At 39.5% G+C, this 23316-nt stretch overlaps 1 pseudogene; it reads right to left on the reverse strand.

The window, feature by feature from the left end:
* Positions 1-361: 361 nt before the first annotated feature.
* LOC119914378 overlaps positions 362-23316 on the reverse strand; it is a 267025-nt pseudogene continuing 244070 nt past the window's right edge.

Here is a 23316-nt window from a genome sequence, read left to right on the forward strand (position 1 = left end):
AGCCTCCATGACAAAAATCTATGAAACCATGATGTGTTTGTTTAGAAAACTGTCCACTGTGCTTGATTGTTCTTCATGAATGACCAGCCATCTTTCTTGCTGATGGTCAAGCGATTCACTTCATAGGTGGGCAGGTCTGAGCTGAAGCCTGACAGCCATGTTCCAGTCTTTCTAGTCTAGATTGTTAAAGAGCTAGATCAGGAGTCCTCAGAAAGATTTGTTTGGCTTCAGATTAAAACTGGGGCAGATCACCCATGGTGAGTGGTAAGTGGTCACCGAAGGAGATGACAAGCATTTCCATTCATTTTCAGAGGGGAACAGGGGGTGTGTGTCGACTGGCTGTAAGGCACTGGCTTGGGCGTGGTCAAGAAAGATCAGTCATGCTGAGGCTCATGGGTAATCCTGGACGGAGGTAAGCCACTGGTACACGACCATTCTCACTGGTCGATCCCGTGATAGACAGACGAGCTTTGGAGCGCATTGCATCTGTGAATTTCATCTGTACAAGGAAAAAATATGTTAACCACGTGTTAGTAAATTAGTATTCAGAAGAAGAGGCTGGCTTCAAAACATTGTGTGTCAAATGTTAAAATAAATCACTTTTACAGTTTTTCATTAGAGCTTGTAGATGTGCTGTAAAAAATGGGATAATGACGTTAATTGGTAGTTTCATATTTCTATCGCACAAATCAGTCAAACTCTACAAACTACAAGTTCTGAACATATTCCCAACATGCAAAATCTCTATGAATTTTGTTCCGGACTATTGTCTTAAACAAATGAAATTGCATCTCATCTTGCAATCAGGTGAAAACACACAGAAAGAGCTGCACATAGTCACTGCAGCCAGCTGTTGAAATTTTTTCAGTGCGTTAACTCCCCCTAAAATCATAAATTGTTGTTTTTTATTTCTCTATAGGAAACAACAAGGTAGCATCTTAGCATTTCCTTCCTAAATCTAAAAATGTCCTTTTCTTTGGGCACTATATACTGCTGACTTTGGTTTATTAAAGCATTGCTCAGACCATACATGCACTGGCCAAAGTACTAATTATTTCGATACTGGATTGTTTGTCACCAGATTTCAAAATGACTTGCAAAGACAGAAAAACATAAATTATAATATACCTTAACATTGGAACCCTTTGCAATGACAATTAATTTCAAAAATGTCTACATGGAATGAAAACATATACACATTTATCCACATTGCCCACTCCTTCTGCAGCTCTTTGTAATGTGTGGATTTTTCTATTCTTCACAATTATTCAAAAATACATGTCCATATAGCCTTAGTATAAGGTATTCTACTATAAGCCTTAGATTTGTGTTTATATAAACATATATGTACACACACTCAGAAAGAGAGAGAGAAATTAAATGAATTATTTTGAAAACCAAGAACATTTCCTGAAGCAACTGCATGCAGCAAGACATGCTATAGCATGATATAACAAACGCATGGAGAATATGTGTAAAAACAAAGCATCAGGTTATGTTGGTTTGTTGCAGTGTGGAGAGACATTTGAAGAAAATCAAATCATTGAAGAAGGCACAACAACTTTATGTTAGAATGGATTCTGGTTTGGAGGAAAGAAACGTCTTACATTATCTTCTTGTTAAGAATATGCTGCTATGGTGACTGATCCTGCTACAGCATCTTATGCTTGAATGAGCTTTTGTTTCACTAAATAAGTTTAATTAGGAAATAAAATAATAAAAATAAATTATTTTAGTTAGCAGAGATGTACAAAGTACACTACATAGTGTATATGATATCACATCATATTGTGGTTTAACTAAAGATCTGTGGTGATATATGTGAGACAACGGCTGTTAGGCCCCATCTGCACGTTGAATTCCTCAGTTCAACAAAGCCCAGCCCTGAGGCAATATGGTGGTATACCTCCTTCTTCTGCTTCAAGAAACATCATCACTGCATTCCCGTTTTGTTGATTCAACACATATAATATGGGTGAGTATATACTCATCCCGCAAATCAGCATCAATCTGCCCTCCAAGCTTTACCAGACACATCACCTAAGAAGTTTGAAGCACTTAGACAAAGGGCCCGAACGGAGCCTTTCTGCTCCGGGTAAATTTTTTGTAGCTGGACTGCCAAAAACCACCTGTTATGGTAAGGTTCTTGAGAATCCAAAAATGGCACCATAGCTGAAAACCAAACCCACTTTTTTAGTTCGATCTAAATCAAAATTCTAAACAAACCAGCCATAACCAGGCACTGTGACAGAGGTTGGTAGTTAATTTCATAGTAAAGTCAACTCCAAGACAAAGACTGGCAACAGAAGCAGGGGCTTCCTAACAGTTGTTAGCGCTGAAGGGGAGTAGCGCTCTCGAAGGGCACCAATCCAACTCAGATAACCCCTACACATTTTTCATATGGTCAACAGAGCTAATTGCAGAAAAGTAGAGCAAACATGATCTGGCGACAAAATGCACAACTAGAGCTCAACCAATGCTCTCCTAACGGCTATAATGACCAGGCAGACAGGACTGGTTTTGTGCTGGTCCTTTTCATACAAAGAAAACTAGAACCAGAGTAGAGCCAACTAGAACATTTAAGCTGATTCTTAGCCAGGTCCCATCGTAGCTAATGAAATATAGAGCAAACTAGCTGTAGCTAGCTAACTCTGTGGGGTCAGGGGTTCTAAGCAAAGTGAAGAGTGTAAGAAGTGAGCAATGACTGTGGTGACTTAAGTATAAATGTGCAGATTGGGCCTCATATGTCTCCACAGGTCATCTGCCTTTAAGGCATGAACAGAGGTGTCTTCAATCAGGCTGTGCAGGCTGTGATATCCCATACTGTATGTGTTGTACCAAGTAAAAAGAGTTAAAGGGAACAGTGGTATTTAACACAGCAATACAGTGGTATTACACTTTAATTTTTTATACCAAGGTGTACAGTGTTTGATAAGGCTACCAGTCCAAACCACCCCATCTTCAAAGTGAAATCATGGGGCTGCCTAACGAAAAGCTGACATTAAGACTTATGAAAGTGATTGGCCAATGAGTCAGTCCATTGAAGAGGATGATTGGCTAAATAGTAAGAAAGGAAAAGAAGAAACAGATAATCAACAGAGAATCAGGGAAGGACAAAACGTAAAAAGGGAAAGGTGGAGGTGGGTGAGAAGACAAGAAGGAGAGAGGAAGAGAGTACAGGCGCATGCAGAGAGTGTAGGAGAAGTGGTAAAGAGAAGCGGTGAGGAAAGATAGAGGAGGTGAACGAGCTGTTGGGAAATGAGTGAACAAAGGGAAAGAGTATCACAGCCATATACAGTTTTGACTAGTTACCTGTTATGCAATGTTAATCTAGCCTCTATTATGGTCTTGATGTTACTATTCAAGAACAACTGCTGCATTCACATCGTGTCCTGAACATTATACCACTCAATGCCAGCCAACCTCAATGGCAACTTTGTCTCATTATTATGATGATTTAATAAGCAAACAAATTACCTGCATGTTAATGAAATTATACTGTTATCAGGGCTGGGCTGATAAGTTTCATTTCATTTGTTTGGTGTGAACTTTCCAATGCCTTAATGGTCATTGCAGTGGTAGACTTACTTATTTCTCTTTTAAATAATAGATCTCATTTTTCAATCCATGGCTAACCATTTTCTATATAATCTAGTCAAATCATACTTCTTATTCTCTGTTTCGCTCAGTTTCACTTTTTAATACTGTTTTATCTCAGGAAATGCTTTGTTTCACTGATTGTTGCTTAACAACGTACAAAGACGAGTGAAGAGGAATCATGAAGGTTAAAAAAAACTTTGCCATTGAAGCTGCTGTACAACACCATAAGTTTATTTGAGTAGTTGTTTGATGATATGAACAGTTAACAATTAACAGTTAATTGTCTAATCAAAGTCTATGACTGTGAGGTGAGGAAAGTTTTAGCCATCAATCATCACTCTCCTACCCGTGTTAGATCTTGACGCTTTCAATGCCGTAAACGTTGTAGCCCTCTTTATAGGTGGCGTAGTTTGGCTGGTGGCTGGGGGACAGCAAGTTGAAGTTGGGGGCATGTTGAGGAGAAGACAGAGTGTGTGTGTAGTTTCCTGTGTGCTGGGGGGACGACAAGGTGTTGGCTGCCACCTTTTTAAAACAAAAATAAAGTCATTGTTATTACTATACTGATTGTGCTAATGGAACAACAGTGACTCTTGAGCTGTGGGACTGTTATTATCACTAATTCAAGTGACAACAATATTTTGCGTATTGAGAGCACCAATAGTAGTAACTGCAAAAACAGAATGGCCTTTTGAGGTCTGTTTACACGTAAAAATGTTTATTTTTTACAGTAAATAGTGGGGCTGTCCCCGACTAAGGATTGATTTACATAGTCGAATCAGAATCGTCAAGTCCTACCTATAGTCGACTGAATCATGTGTGTTTTTGTGCATGGCGATTGTGAGCCGAAGCTAAACTGAGGCATATTGTTGATCATTTTCTCTCTCTCTCTCACCCCTGCCATTCACTGGTCTTATGAAGAGGTTTTGCCGGGCTGCACAAATTTATGCATGTCGCGGTTCCTTGCGTATCTATTTCAAGCAGCGGCTGTTTAAAAACGATATAATAATCTTTGTGGGGTTCATCAACGGTGATAAATTATGCGAAAGTTCCGCGAGGTGCGAATAACTCGGCACAACACCAGTGCAGCTGGAGCTCTGTCTCTTCAGTAAGTGTTCCTCCTGCCACTACACACATTCACGCTACACCTACACATGCGCACTGACGACCCAGGGTTAGGGTTACAATTTTGGATTTATTTACGCATTTTAAAAACATTTATTGGAAGTTTCTTTTCTTTTTACATGTTTATTTACAGCATTAAACGTTGAAATGTATATTGTAATAGGCTGTATATTAAGTTATGGGGAGAAAACTGGTAGTTCTATGTAAAATCAGACATTGAGCACCCCCATATCGCCAAAATGTCGTTGCGAAGCTTCGACTGTGAGATTGACAGTCGAATCAGGCTCCGCCCATCGAAGCAACAAATCTTTGACTATTTGGGGTCAGCCCTAGTAGCAATAGCAACAGTATGTGTTGATAAAGATCATTAATTATTGCTTGCTAGATTCCACATCTCAGGAGTAAGTTTTTTTCAGCCTGGGGAAAGCATCTTTACCTGCCACCCAATTTAGCTTTGCAAGTGGCTGGCCCAAATGAGACAGGGCCCATGTAACTTCTTTGGGTTGACACAGACATAGCTACCATCCACATCTCCACTCCAAGAAGAGGTCCCAGTCCGCAGATGTTGCTTGCCTGTACATTCCAGTGAATTATATTTAGTCTGGACCAAATTGCCATAGGAGATCCCACCAATGGCTATTAAGCCAAACAACACAGCCAGCAGCATTACTGGGCCAAACAAAGTCCTCCACCACAAAAATATCATGATTGAAGGTGAGTTGACAAGTGTATTTGGTGCCAGAAAACTTAAATTAAAGATGAGTAATCAACTTTGTATGATGTGCATCCATTTGTCTTGGATTGATGAGTGGGATCACGTAGCAGGGAAGGCTGATAGGACAGACAGACCCAGTAAACAAAAAAGTACTTTTACTCGAGATTTAGCTCTTCATCAGGTTCAGCTCAGAGAAATACATTGCTCTCATCTGTGTGTGAATTAAAAATCCCTGATTATATTTCTACGTCTTAGCTTTTTTTTCAGATTATATTCATCTTGTAGGCCTTTTTTTCTCTCAGAACTGGTCAAGTTTATCCCCAGTATAATATTTCTACAAAAACCCTGTCGGGAGTTGGAAAATATCTGGGAATGCTTATTGACTTACAGTGTAACATAATTTACAATTATATATAATATTAAAGAGACTTTTGACAAGAATTGTGTTTCTTCCATATGTTTATGTAATACACGTGATGTACATGGCTTGGCCGTTTGAACTTGCTGAAGTTCAAACGGAGCATCAGAATGGGAGACAAAGGGAATTTAAGTGACTTTGAACGTGGCATGGTTGTTGTTACCAGATGGGCTGGTCTGAGAATTTCAGAAACTGCTGATCTACTGGGATTTTCACGCACAACCATCTCTAGGGTTTACAGAGAATGGTCCGAAAAAGAGAAAATCTCCAGTGAGCGGCAGGTGTGTGGCCGAAAATGCCTTGTTGATGTCAGAGGTCAGAGGAGACTGGTTCGAGATGACAGAAAGGTAGTAACTCAAACAAGCACTCGGTACAACCAAGGTATGCAGAATTCCATCTCTGAACACACAATAAGTCAAACCTTGAAGCAGATGGGCAACAACAGCAGAAGACCACACCGGATGTGGCTCCTGTCAGCTAAGAACAGGAATCTGACGCTACAGTTCGTGCAGGCTCACCAAAATTAGACAATAGAGATTGGAAAAATGTTGCCTAGTCTGATGAGTCTCGATTTCAGTTCAAAATTCAAATGGTAGGATCAGAATTTGCATAAACAACATGAAAGCATGGATCCATTCTACCTTGTATCAACGTTCAGACTGGTGGTGGGGGTGGAATGGTGTGGGGGATATTTTCTTGGCACACTTAGTGCCAACTGATTATTTAAACATGACAGCTTGTTGCTGACGATGTCCATCTTTATGACCACAGTGTACCATCTTCTGATGGCTTCTTCCAGCAGGATAATGCATCATGTCACCAAGCTCAAATCGTCTCAAACTGGTTCCTTAAACATGACAATGAGTTCACTGTACTCCAGTGGGCTCCACAGTCACCAGATCTCAATCCAATAGAGCCTCTTTGGGATGTGGTGGAAAGGAAGATTCATGTCATGGATGCGCAGCCGACATTTCTGCAGTTACTGCAATGTGCTATTATGTCAATATGGACCAAAGTCTCTGAGGAATGTTTCAACAACCTTGCTGAAAGTATGCCACGAAGGCAGTTCTGAAGGCAAAGGGGGTTCCCACCTGCATCAAGACAGCCACCATTGTCTGTGTAAAAAGTCTGCAGTGTCATGTCTGAGCGCCCTGTGGCACCCCCATTAGGATGAAGTACTTTGAGAAATTGGGTCAACATCCCAGCCAGCCTGGGCCCTCACCAGTTTGCTTTTAGAACCAACAGATCTCCACTGCCCTCCACTCAGCCCTCACACACCTTGAGAACAACAACACCTACATCAGAATGCTGTTTGTGGATTTCAGCTCAGCGTTCAACACAATCTCACCATGAAACTGATCAGCAGATACAGATAGTTTGGATTGGCTTGCACACCTCATTTTCGAGTGTTGACCACCAGAGCCCCACAGGGCTGTGTGCTCAGACCCCTCCTGTCACGCTGTGCACCAACTGCATCCCCCGACATGGAGAGATCTCTGTTGTGAAGTTTGTGGACGACACCACCATCGTCGGCCATATTTCAAACAATAATGAGAGATAGGAAATTGATAATATTGCTGTGTGGTGCACAGAGAAAACCTACTGCTCAATGTCAGCAAAACCAAGGAGCTAATTATTGATTTTAGGTAAAAGTCGGCAAGGACACACGCTTCTTACTAACTCAGTGGAACTGAGGTATAGCAGGTTAACAGTTTTAGGTTCCTGGGAATCAGCATCACAGTAGTCCTGTTGTGGGAGAGCATATTTTTCTTGGAACTGTTGGAAGGATGCAAACATCCCTCCCAGGTAAAGGTTGCCAACAAGTGGAAATTAATTATGAGTAGATACCATAGAGGGACATTGTGCTGAGTTTAAAAGGTTTCTTAATTTGTTTCCAAATGCGTATTTATAAATGATTGGGTTGTTACTGTAATTTACTTTGCTTAGTAGCACAGGTGACAAGATCACTGCACCAGCAGTGAAAGGTGAAACAGCCCTATCACTCCATCTTCAACCCATCAGGGAGCACAGGCATATTTCAAAATGATGCGAAAAAACTAGTCCACACATTTGTTTCTTCTAGGATATTGCAATTCCTTTTGTATGCATTCTTATCACATTAATTTATGTTACTAACTCAACTTCTTCCCTCTCCTGTAGTCTCAGGTGTTTGTGGCTGTGGAGCTGTGGGGTCTGGATCTGTGAGCCGCAGATTTGTTTGTAACAGTTATATTTAGAATAACACTGTATCTCAGTGATCCAAATTGTACAAGATTTAATAGGCATTTTCAGTATAAGCAGCTTATTTATCGTTCCACATTTGACAAACCCAAACAAAGGGTGCTGTAACATGTTGTCTTTAAATGAACTCATGAATCTACATTTCAAATTTGGCCATATTTTTTGGTGGCATGAGACTATGGTGAGACCATGATTAGAGATCTTGATTGTTGCACCCAGGCTTTAATTACAGTGTCTTTAAAATTAACTTACACATCGATACAGCCAAACAAATGAAAATACACATTAGTTTTTTAAAATACTTTTTACATTCATCATTTAACAGTTATTCTGCTTTAACAGCAGACTCTTCTTAAGAGTAAGAAAGCAGAAGCTACCACTATGTCATTCATTGGCATGTAATCAAGACCATTAACCATTTGACCGTGAGATCATGAGACTGTGAGGCAAAGAGGAGGGGAGAAGGAAAACCCAGTAGAAAAATTAATTTGGGCAATTTATGACATATGCTAATCTGCTATGTTATCAAGTAACAGTTTTACACATGAACAATTGCAAGTCAAATGCAAATAAGGTAATGCTTTTGTAGCTCTTACAGCAATTTACACCTCTCAGAGATGTAATATCACTAGGTATTATACTGCAAAACTAACATAGAGGTAAATTGAGCATAACAGTCTTGAGCTCAATGCCCAGGATTCAAACCCGCAATAGAACGTGCAGGCCACATGAAGGTGCAGGCTCTTAACAGCCCAAGATAGTACTCAGAAGATATGATGACCTGCAATGAACTTCAAAAAGTACAGACATATTCAACAGAAGGCAGCACCAGATCGCAAATTACATTTTAAAGATCTTTTATTTTTGTGTCATCCACAGAAACTCCACCAGGACCACCATAAGACCATGAATGAAATATTCTGTTTTAAAATAAATTCATAAATCAACTGTGATATACCAAATCTGAATCACATAGTGGCTGTGACCAAATATGGTGAAACATGAAATGTGTATTGGTGAGTTAGTTAGTGAGTAGTCAGTTTTACTACATGCCCTACTGATTGATTTACACCACGTTTTGCATAGTAAATCAGCTATTCATACTGCACAGGCAAAATGTGTCAAAGTAGAAAATCAACCATATGCCCAATGGGTGATTTGCAAATTTGCAAATAAAATGTCATGGGAATAAGTGAGTGTGATATAATCTACCGAATATGTGGATATAAAGCACCCGTCCTCTCCTTGGTTTCGCCTGAGTTGGCCTGTATCATATTCATATGACACATCTGTTGGGTAGCAATACTGCCTCTCAACCCCAACCCTAAAAGCAAACCCATAAAACAATCACATTGCCTAACTGTTACTCACAGAGCACAGCACTAACCGCCTGCAGAAGGAATGTACAACCTCTAAAAAAGCTATAATCAAAAAAAAACATTTACACATTTGAATGTGTGGTGTACAGTTTATAAATTAAGAACAAAAGCTTGTTTGCTTTTGCTTTTTAAACTTATGGCTGACCTGGATCACTTGTTCATTGAGTTCACTCTCATACCTACCCAGAAATTTCACTTTTCCAACTTTGACTTAGCTTAGGTTTCACAACTAGTTTTACATGGTGGAAAATAATTGAAAATAATTACTAGAACTGTGAGCAATTAAAACAGGGTACAATCACCCTGATGCAAGTCTGAGCCAGACGAGAAGCCAAGAGCATTGCTAAACAGGGCTTCAACAGGTGGTTAACACACATTTGTTTGCTTGGGCAGGCTCAGACACACTGCCAGGTTCTGATCCAGCCTCAGACACCTAAAACGGAATTTTTCTTCTCATTCATGGGTGAATGGCTGAATGAACCTTAAAATTACTGGTACACCTTGAATACAACCCCCCCCCCTTGACAGGAATGCTGGTGTGGTGTATGAAAACATTGTGACATCACACATGAAAGCTGTGGGGAAACTATATCGGTGAAACAGCAGGGACCCTAAATAAGAGACGAAATGAACACCAAAAACAGACAACATCAGCGGTCACATCTCACAGCATAAACTGGGAAGGGGATAATGTCATCAACCAGGAGTCACTGGCGAAGGATCAAGAATCTTTAATTGAATAATAGATTATATACAGTGAAAATGGACACCATGTATAAACCCATTTTATCATTTTGTTGCTGCAGTTCACATTCACCACAGATGCAAATTCATAAAATACACTGCAGAATGTTCTGGGTGTATACTTGTCGCCTATGTAGACTACATGTATATTAACAACTGTATATATTGTTTTATTTTATATGTTCATATTTTAATATACATTTTACTATCTGTTAACTTTATAGTATGAAGCGACAACAAACATTCTTTTGATTATAAAACCTTGTGTTGTATAATGATAAATAAACTACCTTGAACCCTGTATTATCTAATGTTAACATCTCTCTATGTATACTAAAAATCCAAGTGAGCAATGGAAGTGAAGGATTGTCTGGTTAGGTCTACATGTGGTTGACCAACCAGGCGTAACATGTCTAAAAGTTAGCTGTTCTAGACTTAATGACTTAATTATGAAGCCCACATCATGTGTGTTTTTTAAGCTTCATGTTTTGTTTTTTCCCTGTAGCGCATCTTTATGACATTAATTTAGCCTTGTAATGACACTGTGGCTTACACTGGCCATTGCCTTTTAGCAGTGCTGCTGAAAAGACAGCTGGTTTGTTGTGAGGAGAGCTACTTCATAGAGGTGATCGAAGTCAATGTGGATTGAACAGACTGATGCATCTGTAGCGCTTGCGCACTGCTGACATCTTGCATCCGGCATGAATTTGGATTTCAACTCCTAGTATTTTAGATTTTCTATACACACTCAGTTACTAGTTTATTACGTCCAAAACCACTGCAGTCTAGCCCAACAGCCCTGCAATATATCCTACCTTTCTGAAAGAACTATGTTCAGTTTTGGTTTTACTGCGGTGTTGATTCAACTTTATGGTAATGTTAGAGGCTGTAGGTTGTGCTGCTGTTATACTGAGGGTTCATTTCTGTGTATATGCTCATTGACGTAAATATGTTGGACTAAATATTAGAAACACAACTCAGTTTAAAGTGTAACACAATGTAATTCAACAGCACCAGAAAATGACCGTAAAGGTTTACATAATAAACTGGTGGCTGAGTGTTACCTTACTGTATAAATAGTATCATAAAAAAACATTGGCATGCTATTTCTTACATCACACTGAACTCACTAATATGAGGTATGAATTTCACACATGTAGAAATACTACAATACACATCACATTAACCACACAGGTTTTGGTTTTTCTGATTTTCTGACTGGAAGGCATTTGTTCATTTGTCTGTAACATTACTCCGCACATAAATTCAGATTTGGATAGTTACTTTTAGTGAGAATCCTACATAGCAAATGGAATACCAATAATATTACAACAATACCAATTGTATTTAAGATAATTTTAGAAACTGTTTTTTTAAAAAGATAACGTACCTTCATTTTTTTTGCCTCTGCACGACTCTTGTAGCAGAACTCTACCAGTGCTACCATCATGGCCAGACCTAGACCCCCAACCAGGATGTAGAAGACTCCCGCTACATTACTAAGAGACAGAGCACTGGTCTTTTCCTAGCACACACACACACACAGAGGGGGAAAAAAAGAGGGTGTCAGCCCAAAGAAGTGTTAGTGAGGTGTTTTTATGTAAAGAGCTAACTTTAATGACTGACACACTACCACAGAACTACAGCATAAAACTTAACTGAGCTGTCATGTGCACACAGTTAACTCATAAATACATCTAGGTGCTTTAGATTAGGACAGCATAGTCACAGAAAATTTGACTAAACCTAACCTGCACACATTTAAAACACTCATGCTCTTTACTAATTTGTCTGTGTGTAAATCAGTGTGTACCTTTGTATGCACTATATTCAAGTATTTGTGTTTGCAGATACTGACCATCATCAAAATGTTAGTAAATGACTCAATACCATCTAAGGGTTTAACCACAAACAGCTCTGGCCATCATTTCTATGAACACTGTACTCAACAAGTATCCCAGATACGTCTCAGCTACGTCACTGGTCATAGCGATTTCACTGGAATCAATTGTATTAAGAAGACAAGCTTGTGGGAAATTAAATCAAGGACAAGGAGATGAATAAATAAAAACATCTAACCAAGGAAGGTTAAAATCAAGGGCAACTGGACTGGTTGAAGATACTCAAAGACATTTTGCCTCTCATCTGAGACACTTCTTTAGCTCAGAACTGAAGAAGCGTCTCAGACATCAGAGATTTTCCTCATATTGTGCAGGCCTAGTGTGCGTGTTTCCCACACTCTGTGCCAGCTTGTGTTTGCAGCCCTGCCTCAGTTGTCTGCATCAATTCCTCATGTTCCTTGTTACCCTGCTTGGACAATTGTGAGACAGACAATACCTTGAAAACTAATTCTGTCTAAACAGGGTTTCAGACAGACAGAATTTAACTTAAGTGTTAAAATAGACAGAAAAACTGAACATTTAATAGCCAGCTAGCCTTCAGCCTCCAGCCCAGGCTGCAAAACTACTGCCTCTGTCTGTCTGCCACAGCCGCCTTGGCCTGATCCAGTCCAGAATTGGAGTTGTGAGCCTGCAGCCACCCTGTCCTTTTTAGCTCGCTACCTGTCTGTCCTGATCTAGGATACCCTGAACCCCAGGAGAAACTAAGGAGACAAGATGATGTTAAGAGATCAGTCTTTTGAAGGGATTCGCCATGCCATTTTCACAGGTTACAGTGTAGTCTTCAAAGGAAGCGTGGCTGCCCATGTCACTGGATCTCAGCTGCCCAGCACCTTGGCCTGTTCACTGACCAGCACCACCAAGTTGCATCAGCCCTGTCAGGTCCCCCGTTCGGTAGCACGGCCTTCGCCTGCTCCAGTTTTCCAGTCGACAGTCCCGCTGACACCTGTTCCTGTGCTGCAGCAATCCAATGAGACAGTACACTGGTGCCCTGGTGTTTGGAGACCAGGACCGGAGGCTGGAAGGTGAGTTGGGGGAGCTAGGGAAAAAGTAGATTGGTGACCGCTGCAGCAGTCTACCATTTCCCTCCACCAACTCATCTTCCAGCCTCCGGTCCTGGTCTCCAAACACCGGGGCACGGGTCCTGTTTTCTAGATGTCGAAAACTTATTCAGCAGCCTGCCCTATCGTGTAGCTGAATTTCTTGGGGCCAGTTGCCTTTCCTGATCTCTAGCCTTGTCACCAGCCTCCAGAGTGCTCCTACCTATATCACTAGCCTCCTCTTTGGTTTTGACCCTTTCCTGCCTCATCATCCTGTAAGCCCTTTTAAGCATTTTGTCCTCTGACATTGGTAATAAAATCATTTGAACTGCTGCAGCCCTGCCTCAGTTGTCTGCATTTCCTCAGTGTCTAATTCCTTGTTACCCTGCTTGGACAATTGGTACACAGACAATACCTTGAAAACAAATTCTGTCTAAACAGGGTTTCAGACAGACAGACTTTAACTTTAGTGTTAAAAAGACAGACAGAAAAATTTAATATTCAACAGCCAAAAAGTGGACTTAATGGTTCTGAGTTGATCTTAAGAAGTTCCACTCAGTTTTCAGGACACCACTTGTTTTTATTCTTATCAGCATTTGACTGTTGAAGCATCATGTTTTAACCTGAGGGTGTCCTTGACAATTCAGTACATGCAGCTTACTGCATGTACCATCAATACTGTGTACGTTTTTCTTTCAGTTTTACACATAGAAATATTGGACTACTGTAATCTTTGAGTGTAGATATACTTTCTTTTCTTAATACACACAAAACTAAGATTACTGTACATGATAAATGTGTGAACAGACAGTGCATGTTTGATTGATCCACAGACATATACAACTAACCTTATTGGTAGAGTCCTTGAAGCCACACTCTCCTTTATCGTACCACCACTTGTTTTTCATCTTGTCTAGGGTCCCTTGCTCATTCAGTTTCAATACGGCAAGGTTAACTGGTACTCTTCAATGGGAATAACATAAATAACATCATTATCAATGTTATCTTATGTTATTAGTGGGGCAGCGGTTCTCACACTCTGGTCTAGCAACCAAGACAGGGTCCACTAATGTTTTTGTTGTTTAGCAGGAATTTCATGTCACGAATGACACAACATTAAAGCTTGGTTTTACAATATTTTTCCACATTACTTTAAATTTAAAGACTATAATCATATCACTCCATCTATTGCCAAACGCTATCATGTTGGACATCAGGACTATGTAGACCATTTAGTCTGTTATCACCACAATTAATTGGACAAAGCTGTTTAAAATTAAATCTTATGCTGTCAGGACCCCACTATTTGGCCCCTGAGACAGAGAATGAGAGGCGCCGCAGTGAAAAGCCTTTCTGCTTATTCAGCAGCAGTATTCCTCCAGGTCAGAGCCATAGATAAAAAGAGTTTAGCCAAACTCTTTATCCACGGCTCTTCTCCTGCACTGTTGCTGCCATCTGGTGTGAGGTCAACTGACCCTGGCCTTGTGCCTGAAGCCTGCCCTAACCCTGACCTCAACCAAACAGATTGCAACACATTGTTGGAAGAAGCAGCAAAGACTACAACGCTACCTGTTAGTGGTGCTTATCAGCAACTGCTCAATCTCTATGTAACATCTACGACGTATAATTTGTTTTTATATTTCTTTGAAAGGTTACAGCTTGGCAGTGCTAACATTATTACCTTTTGTGTTCACATGTGGCGTTATAACTGTGCTGCTTCTTTAGATTTTTTTTAAACACCTGATAACCCAATGTTACTCACGTTTGTGTGTTTTAGTGTGTGTTTTAGTGTGTGAGTGTGTGTGTGTGTGTGTCTGTGTTTGTGTGTGTATTAACCTTGCTTTCCCCTCCTCCGCTGCCGCATTCTCCCTTGTCATACCACCACTTGTTTTTCAGTTTGTCCAGTAGCCCCTGCTCGTTCAACTTTAACACCGCCAGGTTCACCGCATTTCTATATGAACACAGTGGCTGTTAGCAGTTCAATTGTTGTCAATGTCAGTCCTCGTGCTGGTATGCATGTTAACAGCATGGGCTCTTAATCCTTAGTATAAACAGAATAAACACAGCTGGAATGCTTCTCGTCTTAACAGAAAACTTAACAGTATTTGATAGGATTAGCTTTACCATGTTATAGTGACTAAGCTCAACCTGCTGAATAACCATGGAAATAAGAATATTGAGTAATATGTCTGAAATCACTTGATATGTCTTCATAGAACCACAGCGATAGGGTTGGGTTCTGATAGCTGGTTCTTGGTTCATAAATTACAAATCTCTTATCGAATCATTTCTCTCTCCTGTCCTTTTTCATTAGCAAAAAATGTGCTCTCTGCAAGCCATTTGTGTGTCAGTCTGTTTTCCTTTCAAATTGTGTTTTCAGTAAAACCAGTCCATAGGCAAGTCATGCCACTCAGCCGCCATCTTGGGAATGCCTCTGGGCAGCTATTTCAGATTAACAAGACCAGGCTCTGACCAGGATCTGAATGAATGGGGAGAGAGACAGAACTGCACTTTTACTGGTCACCAGGACATGAAAACTACATGAATAGAATCAGTAGTAAAATCTAATAATAATCACTGAAAAAGTTGATGACTTTGCCCCAAAAAACAAGGTTTAAAAAGCATTTTTCTTGAATGGTTATACTTCTACTACGTATGCGTCACCACTTCCACGCATGCACAGTAGATTCTTACATCAGTGAAACCACACGATGAAGCTGAAATATGTTTACCGCTTCGGCTGTTAAAAGCAGACTATTGGCTTTCTAGTAGGAGGGATGGGATGGGATTGAGTGGCGTGTCTCCTCTATAAAACGTCTCTGGTAAAACTAAACAGTAATTGGTTTTATGGTTTATGGTAACATTGTTCTCAAAAAAAAATACTGAGATCTTGGATTCCAGTGACATCACCAAAAAAGTCCAATAGGGCAAAGGAAAACAAGCATTCATATGATCTGAGAAGTTGTAAACAAGCCAACTAAAGGAAAACACCTCAAGCTTGTACAATAAATTTTGTTTGGGTAATAATTTTACCATGTGCCTTCATTTTCCCCTTAAAACAAGTTTGACTGTTTACTACAGATGCTTACAAGTCTTTGAGCCAAGTCAAGTCTCAAGTGTCAGAGCTCGTGTAGAGAACATCTAACTGTCATTGTCACTGTTATATAAGTTGTCAAAATTTCTCAGCTGGACTTTCATTCAGATCATACTAGCAATATAAGATGATCCAGTTACTTATTTATGAATCAGAACTTCTGGTATTAAGGTGGATTGTAAAGAGAAAGTCCGTAGGCTACAGCTGTTATTTCAATGCGTTAGAAATGTATTTTCCAGTTGTATCTAGAGGTTACAAGCATTAAATAGGCTGCCACTCAAATCTCCAGTGCACAATTTTAGTTCTTTTCAACTTTATTTACACGTTAAAAAACTCATCCTAATTAGATTCGATAAGGGATTTGAAATGATTCAGATTCAATAAGCTCATTCTATCTTTGGATTCAGATTCCATGAAATGCCATCAAAGCCCAACCATTGATAGACATAAAGCATAAACAATTCACCCATGCCATCACAGTCAAACTATTTGACGGCAATAATCATCCTCCTCCAAGCCAGCTTCTCTGCGGTTATTTACCACCCTTAGGATTAGGACTCACTTTTTAATTCTTAAAAAACAAAACTACTTATCAAATATTATGCATTTTATGGACACTTTAGAATCATATCAAATGTATTTAGAATGTTTGGAAAAGCCACTAAAATTACAAATAGGTATTTAACAGTGTTTGTTAGGGTTGGGGTAGGAAGGGCATTCGGCATAAAAAGCCAAACATGCAGATCATCAGATCCCCATGCTGGGTTGCCGGCAAGATAGATATAGATGATCTGCTGTGGTGACTCCTACAGACAGCAGCCAAAATAAGAAGATTTAACAGTGTTTAATCTGTTTTGTATTCTGGCAGCTGGCATTGGGGCATCTAGTTTAACTGTCTAGAAATGCTTTTTAAAATGCTTTTGTTTTGCATCCATCTGTATATATGAAACCACATGGTATATGTTTAATAGCCAAGGGACTGATTTTATAATAATAATTAATTTTCAGATCATGATCAGATAGTGACTTTTGATTATTTCTGCGTGGAACATTTAGGCTTGTTGAACTTTACCAGTATGACAAAAATGTATTCGGTTTGGGTGCACATGGCCATGAAACGACATTTGCTTTGTATGCTACCTACTCTAGTTTTGGTGCATTCCAGTTGACATGGGAAGTCGGAATTTCCAAGTTTAAGTAAAAATTTCAAAGGGAACGCCCCCTTAAGTCGGATTTCTGACTTGGGAAGGAGAGAACCTCACTGCCACGACTTCATGATCCAAGATGGCTGTCGGGGTATCAACAGTTAGTGAAAGCTGTAGTTTATACTGTTTATTAGCACTTCTGTGTACTTGTGACTCATATAAATGTTCGTACACAAAGTGCTTTCCAGCTGCTGTCTGTGGACGTGTTGCTACAGTGTTTAGTATGAGTAAATACCGCACAATGTGTTTTTTTTTTTTTTTTTATCTACTGGCGAATCAATAGCTAACCTCGCTATTTGTAAACAATGGCTGGCCAAGCGGAGTTTTACGTCTTGTTAACTGGAACGTGGTCAACTCGGGTGTCACGTCATTCCCAGCTCCGACCTCCGACTTCCGAGGTAAATGGAACACAGCATTTGTCTCCCATGACCAGCACAGGAACTGGTTGCACAAAGTTACAAAGTGGCGCTGACTGGTGCTTACAAGTAACTGTTTTTTGAACAAAGAGTCACTTTATACTACTAAGCTTTGTTACAACAGAAGACTAGAGATGAGGCATATACTTTATTTTATGCACCCCTTTAATTTCCTAATAATTTCTTTCTTAATTTCTTGAACATTTTTTAAATATTCTTCTGGTATGTAAAACTTAGGACATTTCTTCTTTATTTATTTATTACTAATTTTTAGGGGATTGGAACTTACTTTGACCAGATTCAGTTCAGATCTTATATTGATGATGTTTTGTTACTATATACATTTCTATTTATCTTTACCCGAGGTTTCTGCTTCTTAAAAGGAAGTTTTTCCTTGCCTCTGTCGCCTAGTGCTGCTCTTGGTGGGAACTGTTGGGCTTCTGTAAATAGCATCATAGAGTACGGTCTAGACCTGCTCTTTTATGAAAGCGCTGTGAGATAACTGTTGTTGTGATTTGGCGCTATATAAATAAAAAATTGAAAAAAATTTATTCCATGATAATATTCAACATATTTTTTTGCTGTAATACCTTTTTGCTGAGCTTAGTAGGTCATAATATTATAATTATTATATATAGTGTTGGTGGAGTTTATAAGTGGGTGTTAATATGCAGGCAAGTGCAGAAATTCTGAAACTGATTCTTCATAATTTTTACCTGTAATTAACAATAACACCAGCAACTTTTTAGTTTTGTCTGTTAGCTAAATCTTGAAGAACCAGGGGAGTGTTTGGACCGCTAGTGCTCCGATCCAATTCTTACTTCATTCACTAACTGCCTTGGAAGCTCCCATGTCACCACGTCTGTCAGTGACAGACTGGTTGAACCATGCTGAGGACCCAGCCCCATTCATATTGCTATGGTCAGTCAACCTCTTCAAAGTCATTCTTGCTATTCCCATGAGAAACTACTGTACACTTAGTTCCCTCAGCTCTGCCAGGCTATCCTGGATATCTGCTTAACAGACGACCTGTTAAGGAATACGTCTCAAAATGCAGTTTTCAGATTGTGCTGAGTATTTTCTTTGTAAGATCACAGTAGTGTCCACATCAAGGCAGGTCTGTTCCTCTGGCTAACCAAAGCTAGAGGTGAAGTTTTGCTTTGCTCTCTTTGGCCTAATGCATTATGATGAGCCTTCTTCTCTGCTTAACATTAGTTGGTAAGCTGAGCTAAATACCTGGAGTTCAGCTAACTCATGGCACACTTACTCTTACACTCTTACAGGTTTTGTGCCATCTTGGAATAAACACTATAAGCTTGCGCTATCAAGAAACAGGCATTAATCACTATGTCCACCGCTGCCACCCATTCCAAAGGGTCGGAGCTGAAACAGACTGACCAGCAGTCAAAAACTGAGATCCAAGGGCCTTAGGCAAACACTCTAGCTGCGTGTGGCAGTTAAAAATAGCAACCTGCTAGGATTTTGACAAAACCTGCACACAGGACATTTTTCAGGTTTGCCTACCAGGGCATAGCTTATAAGAATCAAACCATTTGGTCTTTCTCTACCCCAAAAGTATTCAGCAAGTGTGTGGGGGCCCTGTCCCTGTTGAGAAATAACAGCAGAATATTCATACATAGAAGACTATCTGATATGCTCACATTTACTAGAGCAGGCAGTCAGGAACTGGTGATAAATCTTTTCATGGATCTTTGGTTCAAAATAACTGGGCACAGATCCACTTGGAACCGTGCAATGCGCAGAATCTTTCGGGAGGAAAATAAACTCCCTCACCTATTGCATCGCTCTTGCAGGCTTTCAATGAGAAGCAACATTGGGTTGCATAATTATAACTGTGCCCTTGCAATCACCTTGAGGCAGAGGGGTGTTATTATCTAGGGTAATCATGACAACAGTTGCACCCGTGATGCGGTCAAGGTGGTGCGACCATGATGAGCAGAGATGTCAATGGCCTTTGGTCCCTGTGGTAGACTTAGTCCTAAAACATTTTTGGCACTTTTCCATGGTCAGCATGATTGCTTTGTTACTAATCCTGAAAGCCTATTGGTGGCCATCATTGGGTAGCAGAAATAATTAACCATGACCTCTAGCCACTTACTATAATCTACCACCTTAACCCAGACTGCATAGCTCTCTGGGCTTGGCCTGTGAAAGGTGGAACCTGATTGTCTCAGGCCTGCCTGCTGCACAAGAGCCTCATCCACTTAAGGCTTGAATATACTCTGGAGCGGACGCATATACAGACAGCTGCGGACACCACAGACGCGGACTACCTCTGTTTATACTACTTTCTGGAGTCAGCTTGGCGAACTTGCTCTACACAGTCCCCAGCTTATATCACAAACCTTATCCACCTGCACTCTTTGATCTGTCAATAAATCTTTTGTATATCCCACAGTCTCGACAAAAACTAAAAAGTGAAACTGGGGAACCTGCTGCCATTAGATATCAAATGTGCCCATTCCATCTCTTTTTAATCTAGGCTTAAGGCAAATTTTTATTCAATGGACTTTTTAGTACACTAATCTTTTAATCTGTTGTCATTTCTATAACTCCGTATTTTGTCCTTGTTTATTTTTGTCATTGGTATGTTTCGCTCTATGACTCTTACTTTTTATTTCTTTATACTGTATTATTATATTTATTTATTATATTTATTTGGTCAGATTAGACTGTGTTTAAATGTGCTCTAGAAATAAACTTGACTTAACTCTCATCACCCGTTTAAGCCCATAAAGCCACAAGGGAAAAGTTTCTCTCCATTAAGACTGTACTGCTCTGCTGCTGTCCCAGTGTGTTTGGCTTGCAGGCTTTATTCATCTGCCCTTCTTGCTTGTAGCTTGCACAGAGGCTCTCTAAGGTCTGCCTGTAGACCAATCCAGACTTTGTCACTACGGTGGTTGATTCAGGCCATAGGATTCAGGAAAGCTGGTCGGCTGAATATGTCATGGGCACACAAGCTATTTTTCCACTGGATTGTGGAGGAAACATCTCTGGCACTAAGGTGTACGGCCTAACAGCCCCCTTGTATGCCTTGTAGCTTCAAGAAAGCTTATGCAATCCCAAAGTGGCCGATATCTCCCATAGTGAAACACCCAACAAAGTTAGAAAAATAACTCTTGGTTACTTATTCATTCTACATTTTTTAAACACAGCATCATTCCTGAGAATCCCTGAAAGATTTCAAGCTTCAAATAATTTCTCACTTTCTCACCAACTTAGATCAGCGTTAGTCCCAGACTGACCTAAATCTGTATACAAGTATATCTTTGTGCAACCAGCCCAGCGGTATTATATGACCAGATTTTTGGTATCTATAAAGAGCCTACATTTACTGAGTAACTCTTGAAAAGGAGAAGAGACAATACAGCAGGAAGATCTTTTACGTTAATGTAATGGCAGGATGAAAAGGCGGTGAAATTGTTGCCAATGGTGTGTGGTATTTTGTGAGATAATCAATAACGAACTTTGTGTGTTATGTAGTGATTAATGGAGGCTTATGACATCTAAAATACTCTATATATATATTATGTGGTAAAATGTGACTAATAACCAGGCTTGGGCTCAGTTCACTTTCATTTGATTGGTTGCAAATACTGCTTAATAGCAACAACTCATTTGCCATTGACTGCTTTTTTGTTTCATAATTTGAAGATGATGATTTTCATATGCCAAAGGGTTATGAGCAGTTGGGCTTTCTGTTTCTTTTCTGAACTGAACCCATCATTGACATTATAACATTAATCATCCACTTTGACTGCAAGGGAAGAAAAAAAAATCAATGACAACAGAAAAATCATGCTAGGAACAGAGACATGGGGAAAGTGAAGAATTCAGTGAATAATTCAAATAATGCAAGAGTTTTGCTGAATGAAAATAAAAAACAATAATGTGTCTCTGGTTCTACCATGTAATACTACAACAACAACAGTCATACAGTAGATCTACCAAGGAGTTAGAGTTAAAGCTCCATTAAGCGATATGTTTGGTATTAAAAAACGTAATGTGAAAGGGTTGCTCAAACTGCTGATCCAACACCCAACAGGCAGCTCTTTCAACTTCTCTAAAACTTTGCTTTGGTTTTGTCCATCTGGTTGAAAATCACCATCTCCGTCACTCTTCACTGACAAGTTCAAATGAGCTGATTGGATGGTACCCAGAAAAAAACTGCTAAAAGCCTAATTCAACAAACATTTCTTTAAACATGGTTTAACTAATCCAGCATAACATTTGTTGGCTAGCAAAAAAGATTCTATTTCTGATTCTCATCCAGCTAATTTAGTTCATCTAATGCAGTTCAAGGTTTGACTTTGATCTTGTATTAGTTCATTTAAATCTTCTTCGTACTTCTATACATATTCTTACTGTGAAATGAAACCCAACATTTATCATAATTCAGATTACAATAAAGAGATCAAAAGTAGGAGGAACAGGAGGTCAATATGGGCCCAGCAGCTAATTACTGTCCCAGCGCTCTCTGGTTATTTAGTGAAGAGAACTCTTTTGGGATGTTGCTCTGATTAAATAATTCAGCTACAAAACTTGAAAAATACTGGAGTATAAAAGACTAATTACAATGAGCTAGTACTGCACTTTGGTGTTCAAGAATCGCTTAATGCAGCTTTAACTGAAAATTATACAAGTAACTGCAATCATTAAAAACATTCAGAAGTTAAATTTCAGAGTCAATTGACAGACAGCAACACATAGAGACAGTGGAGAGAGAGAAAGCAGGACAGACAAAACCATACAGCCATCTGTAATGTGCTCAAAAGACACAAAAGTGAGAAACAAACTCAGGAACTACCATGCAAAACACACACACACACACACACACACACACACACACACACACACGGATCATTATTTATATTGAGTTATAATAAAAAGAAGTAGAAGAAAAAATTTTTTTACTACATATTTTCAGCATAAAAACACTGAGGCTGTATTTGGAACCGCCTACTACATACTACTGGCAACAGCAGTATGTACTGTATACTGCATACTGTATGAGGTATAGTATGTAGTATGAAACTGTTTAATAGATTTATTTTGCAGCATGCTACGCCAGGCTTTGCTAGTTTCCGATTTTCAAAATCGGAACAATAAGAGGAATACAAATGTAAGTACGCTTAAAACGTATTCTTTTTTAAAAATCTTATGTATGACAACAGGGCTGCAGCCGATCTGTAGCAGATGTCTGCTTTGGTGCATAAATAAGAATTATATAAAATAAAAGATTTTTTAACAATTTCTCTAAAAATGCCGATATTTTAAATCAAGTCAATAAACAAGTTCTGTTGTTGTCCTCTAAAGAAAAGACTGGTTGTTGTTACAGGTCAAGCGCTTTGCATTATGGAACACAGTACGCGAGGTAAACTGGTCCAATGCATACTGCAGATTTTTCCCGAATCAGTAAGCCA

The sequence above is a fragment of the Micropterus salmoides genome, unplaced genomic scaffold (assembly GCF_014851395.1).
Source record: "Micropterus salmoides isolate LMB-PRFRI ecotype aquatic unplaced genomic scaffold, ASM1485139v1 Ms_hic_scaffold_1, whole genome shotgun sequence".
Classification (NCBI taxonomy): domain Eukaryota; kingdom Metazoa; phylum Chordata; class Actinopteri; order Centrarchiformes; family Centrarchidae; genus Micropterus; species Micropterus salmoides.